General features: G+C 37.7%; 1 non-coding gene across 1 annotated transcript; it reads right to left on the bottom strand.

The window, feature by feature from the left end:
• Window positions 1-862: 862 nt before the first annotated feature.
• Window positions 863-995, bottom strand: LOC119470564. Its single transcript, XR_005199478.1, has one exon. It is a non-coding gene; the product is annotated as a U11 spliceosomal RNA (small nuclear RNA).
• Window positions 996-6,546: the final 5,551 nt, after the last annotated feature.

Below are 6,546 nucleotides of genomic sequence, written 5' to 3'. Positions count from 1 at the left end.
AAATGTAGAATTACCACTGTGCAAATTTGCTTGAATGCAACCCCTGCCCTTTTGGGTTCATCTGCTTTTCTGTTTGCTCCTTATTACACTGAGAAAGCAGCGGAGATACTCATGCCTCATTGGCTAACCAAGAGTTAGCTTTCTTGTTTTTAATGCTGTATTAAATTGGAAAACTAGTAATGCTAAATAGTCCCTCCCCACATATGACCCTCTTTCTGCATTCAAATGACTTTCAAGATTGCATTCTATCATTGTTGTCAGTCTAATTTCATTCATATTTGAGATTTTTCAATGAGGTTAATCCTCAAAGAAGGAATGAGGTAGATATGACTTTCATTTCTGAAGTTAGAAGTTTTTCATAAAAAATATTTGTATTTTTTGGGGGGTATGAAAATTAAAGAAGTCTGAGCTGGTTCCCTTCTCCTCTTTCCTAACGCACTTTCCCTTCTCCATCTTTCTTGTTTACTCACTTACTTAAGCACATTAATTCCAGTATCCAAAAGAGAGACTCAACTTCCTCAGGTTCATATCCCGTCTCTGCTTCACATTAGTTACATAACTTTGAGCAAGTCATCCCTGCCTTCAATATAGTTTTCTCATTTAGCAAATAAGAATACTACATTTTGCCAGTATGGGGTTAGATGGCTACTTGGCCCAACCTACTTATTCCTTTCCTTTAGAGTAGCTGAGCTCCAGATTCTTAGTTTTATTTTGTACTGAAATAAAGGCTATATTTCCTGGCTTCCCTTCCAGTAACATGTGACTATGTGATCAAATTATGGACAGTGGAATATAAGAAGTGGTATATTCTACTTGGAATATGTGTCTTTTACTTTTTATTTAATTAATTTATTTAAAAAGTAAGAACCCTGGGACAAACAATCACCAGCTCCCCAAATTAAAAAAAAAATGCTTCCAAAATCTCTGCATGTTGATTCTGTTTGAAGAGCAATAGAATTGCCTTACGTGTGCCACTCATGACAGAAGCTCTTGGATTTGTCTTTAAAGGTAGTGGAAATGTGCCTGTTCTTTCCTGCTCCCTTCTCTGCTAACTGGATGTGGGGGCTAAAGAGAAATCATCTATGTTGAACTTCAATGAATGGAGGTCATGGTGGATGAACTGGTTCAGTGTTCCATGGTGTTAACCTAAGCTTTTCCTCCGTTGTTGCTCATCCATGCACAGACATTGCAGTGCCAGGTTTTTTCTTTGTTATATTCAACAATTGTTGAGATTGTCTTTTGCTTACTTTTAAATTTCTTCTCACTTCACCAAATTTGAGAGCAATCTGACTTGTTCACTACTGTATTCAAAGCACCTAAACAGTAGTTGCAACATAATAGATGCAAAATACTGGTTGAATGAAATGAATGAATAAATGAGTGGTGAATGACCAACAACCAGTTCAGGGGATTTCTAGCCTAGTGGGTCAGTGGCAGGCAGTGACAGGAAGATGCTATGTCCTGTTGGGTGGCATGAAAGAGTCTCCATGGACAGTGTTACCTAGTGGAGTGATGGTTGTCACTGTCAGGGACAGGCAGTCCGGCTAAGTAGCAGGTGAGGCAATAATGCATGATTGGATGTGGCAAAGCGATGGAACATTCAATCTATTGGTAGAAGTGTTCATGAACACATGTAAAATATCCACTTAGATACATAGGCATGCCTGAGTGGTAAGACAGAGAATGCTTTACATTAGTGGGGACAATTGTCCAGTGAAATTTGAATTATTGTTGCTTTTCAGTGGCCATTTGTGCCCACAGGCTGGTAATAAGTGAACATTTGAGATATAACTGTCATAATATACAGCTTCAAAGATAAAGTCAGCTTTGCTCCTAATTTTCTCTACCTTGCTCAGTGTGGAATTCTTACAGTTGCTATTTTCCTTTGTGCCTGGCTCCTGCTTTCCTCCAAGCCCTGCATGGGGGTACCCCTTCCTCACAAATCTTGGAGCTGGGTCAGAGGTTCATTAAAGTTGTCTTCTTTATTTGCCTCCTGTTTGTCCAATCCATTAATCATGGAGCTCAGCCTTTTCGTTGGATGTACCCTTTGCCTTCCTGCTATCTGATTCACATGGTTTGCAGAGGTAATTTATGGTTAATATATGTTTTGTGTGACTCTGCTTTGAGTGTCTGAAGTGACCCACAGGGCAGTGGTGTGTATACAATGTGTGTGGGAGGGAAGCAGAGATAAGATGCTCTTTGAGGAATTATAAAGTATAATAAATTATTTTGTGCTTCACCTGACTTCTCCTTCCCAGCCACAATATGATCATGTGAAGGGAGGGGGATGAAGAGAAAGGAGGTGGGTGTAGGCATTTATGAATAACATTACCTAGATCACTTTAAATAATGCACAGAAACTGCTGCCAAAGCTAGAAATGAGAAAAAGAGATACAAAAGGCAGCTATGGCCACATTACATTGAAAATTTGTGATTTGGAATAAGTTGCTGTCAAAAGAGTCAGGGGAGAGAATCTGCCATTGGACAGAAATATCCATAGAAGAATGGTTTATTGTAAAATTATGTAGAAAATTAGGGGAAAAATCACTTGAAGGGGGGATTTGCTTTATTGTTCAGCATTATTAGCACACAGATTTTTTTTTTTACCCATTCCTCTTTCCTAAAGATAGGAGAAATAAATAGCTCCTGAAAATCCTAGAAGAGTATGGTATTGATTTCTTGATGCCAATGTGTGTTTGGGATTTTCTGTCTTCAATAAATCTGTCTGGAAGTAAGTCATTGCACTCTTGGATTTTCTTTAGTGAAAGATGTTCTATGATTTTTTGGTGAAGGGAAGAGAGGTACAGTGTTTTTGAAACAAACATAAAGCTAATATGACTCTTAAATCCAAATTGCTCCATGTGTTTGCAAAAGCTCATGGATTTGTCTGATGCTAGGAGGAGCCTGAGAGATCACACAATCAATCCATTTGTTTTTCAGGTGAAGAATCCAAAGAGGTCAAATGACTTAACACATGATCATTCAGCTCTCTGTTGGACTCCAAGGTGGGGGTGAGTCCTTGGCTTTTGACCTACAGTATGATATTTCTTTAATGTTGAACTGAGTTTAACCACAGTCAATCCTACCTACTAAAGCCCTGCCTAATCTTATAAATCAAAATTTCCACTCAAATATCTGACAAGAACAGTGCAAAGAGAAAGTAAATATTGGATTCATGGAAAATCTCCTCATATATTTATATATCTCTGTGTATCTATGTATGTATCATGTATGTATGCATGTATGTATCTATCAATCTGTCTTTGCTGTATAACAACCAAGCACCAAAAAAAAAAAAAAGAAAAAAGGAAAAGGCTACAGGGAAATAGTCCAAGGAAACTTGATTGGGAATCCTTGGATGTTTGATGTTCATAGGCAATTCATTTTGGTATTATGAACTTTTTCCTTTGACATATCAAGAATTTATGAAACTCCACTTATTATTTTGAGGTCAAATGTGCAGCTTTTCATGATTTCCAGACGGTAAGCTCTTTAAAATGTTTATCTTTATGAGTAACAATTTTCTGTCTTCCCTAGACTCTGAAGCACATAATTTTCACAAATCTAACACATTTAAATATCTTTGCCTTGCATTTATATTAATTTGTTATCTAACAAATCAATTGTATATCAGTTTCTGTGCATTCTAATCAGCATGAAATCACCATAGTTATTGAGTTCTTTTCATCTAATGTATAGGAAAGTAAAAAGGAAAGAGGTTTTCAACCAAACTTTCTAAAATGAGCTTTCATTTATTCATTCTTTCAGCAAATCTTTCCAGGTCCTGTGCCAAGAGTTGAGTATACCTCAATGAACAAGTCAATTGTGGTTGCTCCTTCGCTGAGCTTATAAAACTTTGTGTGGATACAGATATTGAATAAGCCAAGAGGCTCAGAGAAGCTAAGAAATAGATAGCTTTAAACAAGTCTCTGTCTAAATTCAAAATCTCCTTTCCCCACTCCCGGCATTTCCACTATACCGTGATAGCACTGTCCTAGGTGCTGAGCATGCAAATGATTTGAAGCTATAGTCTAAAGTCTTGTTGGAGAAATGGAATATATACATCAGAAGAAAAATGCCAATCTAGACTAATGTTCTAAGGCAATACTTTGTGAGTTACAATATTAGTGAAGCTACAGGTTGAGATGGTTGAGAAAAAGCTCTGCTGGGAAACATGTCAATATGGTTTGGCTGTGCCCCTAACCAAATCCCATCTTGAATTATAACTCCCATAATTCCCACATGTTGTGGGAGGGACCCAGTGGGAGATAACTGAATCATAGGGGCAGTTTCCCCCATGCTGTTGTTCTCCTGGTGGTGAATAAGTCTCACAAGATCTAATGGTTTTATAAGGGAAAACCCCTTTCGCTTGGCTCTCATTCTCTCTGCCTCCTGGCATGTAAGAAGTCCCTTTGCTCTTCCTTTATCTTCCACCATGATTTTGAGGTCTCCCCAGCCATGTGGAACTGTGAGTCCATTAACCCATTCTTTTTCTTTATTAATTACCCAGTTTTGGGTATGTCTTTATCAGCAGTGTGAAAGTGGACTGATACAGATGTTTAAGTGGGTCCTTGGAGGAACTGCAGATTTTTGATGAATGGATGGGATAGAACATGGTGAGGGAGTGCATTTCACATAGAAGGCCTAGGGTTGTATGTGCCTAATTCAGTAATTTGACTGAGTGGTTAATTCTTTTAGGAGACTGGTGGGAGAGAAGATTGAAAAGCTTTTTGGAATCCTTGAATTATTAAGATTAGGATTTGGATTTACTCTGCAGTTCAGGGATTAGAAGACCTTTTCTTTAAATTATAGTATTTTAGAACTTGAGGACCTTACCATCCCTGTGGCAACCACTCAATTCTGTTGTTATAGTAAAAAGGCAACCACAGACCATAGGGTTGTGACTAGGTGCGACTGTGTTCTAATAAAACTGTGCTGACTTCGGCTGTAGTTAATGGAAATACATTAAAAGCTTGTAAGCTATACATTTACAAACGGGTGTTGGGGAAGTGTGATTTGGTGGTGTTGTCTTAGTGAGGAGAAAGAGAGGGATATGCAAATTTAAGAAAATCAACTAGAAGATTTTTCCATTGACGAGTTTCAGAGAATTACAGGAGAAAATATGGGTGGCAAGAGAGGAACAGGTTCTAAACAACAAAAAACATCAAGGACAAATGAAAAACCTCTTATGAGGGAATGTTGATAATGTTCGACAGCTGAACAAATGTGGAGGCTGAGGGTGGCAACAATGACTCTGAGAAGGTAAGTGTAAGAAGGGAAAAATGGAGGAAACCATGGTCGTAAATGAACACTTGAGGGCTCAGGACAGAGGAGGCTCACTTCTGCAATCAAGAAGAAATGGCTGTTTTGGATTCAAGGGCAGGTGAGAAGCTGAATCTAATACAACCTAATAAAACTAGGACCACTGAGGAAGCTAACATGGGCCCAGGGCAAAGAATGCTGTTTGGTTCTTGGTAGAAGTAAACAACAGAGAGATTGCAAAACAAGCGAATCTGTCAAGAACAAGGGTACAATTTAAGAATTTTTAGGTTTAAAATGTAAACCTGAGAAAGCTTACAGCCATAGATCTTCACTAAAGGACTTTAAAGGATATCCAATAAGCAGGGCTTTAGATGGAATTGGCTTGTGCTTGAATCACAGGTTGAATCCTTACTTATTGTATGACTTTGGTGTTTCTCCCTCTGACTCTCCGTTTTCTTATTTCTAAAATGAGTATAGCATTGACTTCATAGAAAGTGACTAGAATGGTTCTTGGCATAGATTAAGAGTCCATGTGTTTGGTAGAGCTTGGGAGCCAAGGAAGGGAGCTGACTTATGCATAACTTTCTGTTAGTTTCACCTTTTTCTCATGCTGTGAGTGGCTTCTTACAGATCAAGTACATCTGTGACCATCTGCATTATATTGGATTTTGTGTCCCATTTACTATCATGTTGAGTTGGTAGGGTTTTTGAAATTTTAGGATCATTGACTTTCGCAGAAAATTGATATATTAAAGGGTCTTTAGGCCAGTAAATCAAGGTGTACAGGATAAACATGGAGGCACAGATATATTGAAATGCTTGTACATGGTCATGCAGATTAATAATAGAATCACTGTGATCATTTTTCCCTGGAAAATTATATAACAAAAAATTAATAACAAATTAGCTTGTCATTTAATGTACCCTCTAATCTGATGTCATTGTACCTATTCAGCTTTACCACCCTCTACCCTCTGCGTAAATCACCTCCTTCTGTTGTGCTTTCTCAAATATACCACTTTAACTCAGAGTATAAACTTTTCTCATTTATTTTCTTTTCCTACCTGGACTGTCCATTTTATTTTTTACAAGATTAATGTATCTTTCCATTTTAGACTCAAAAGTAACTTTGTTTTCCTGTGCTTTCACCAACAACCACTTTTCACCTTTAATTCCTTTTTCACTGATGACAGCTTTTGCCTTTATCACATAGTTTGTATGTCCTGATTTATTCACAAATAATTATTTATCTCCCAAACATGGTACAGAGTATAAAGGCAAGGT

The sequence above is a fragment of the Cebus imitator genome, unplaced genomic scaffold (genome assembly GCF_001604975.1).
Source record: "Cebus imitator isolate Cc_AM_T3 unplaced genomic scaffold, Cebus_imitator-1.0 Scaffold34, whole genome shotgun sequence".
NCBI classification, from domain to species: domain Eukaryota; kingdom Metazoa; phylum Chordata; class Mammalia; order Primates; family Cebidae; genus Cebus; species Cebus imitator.
This window is presented reverse-complemented; position numbering and strand designations above follow the sequence as displayed.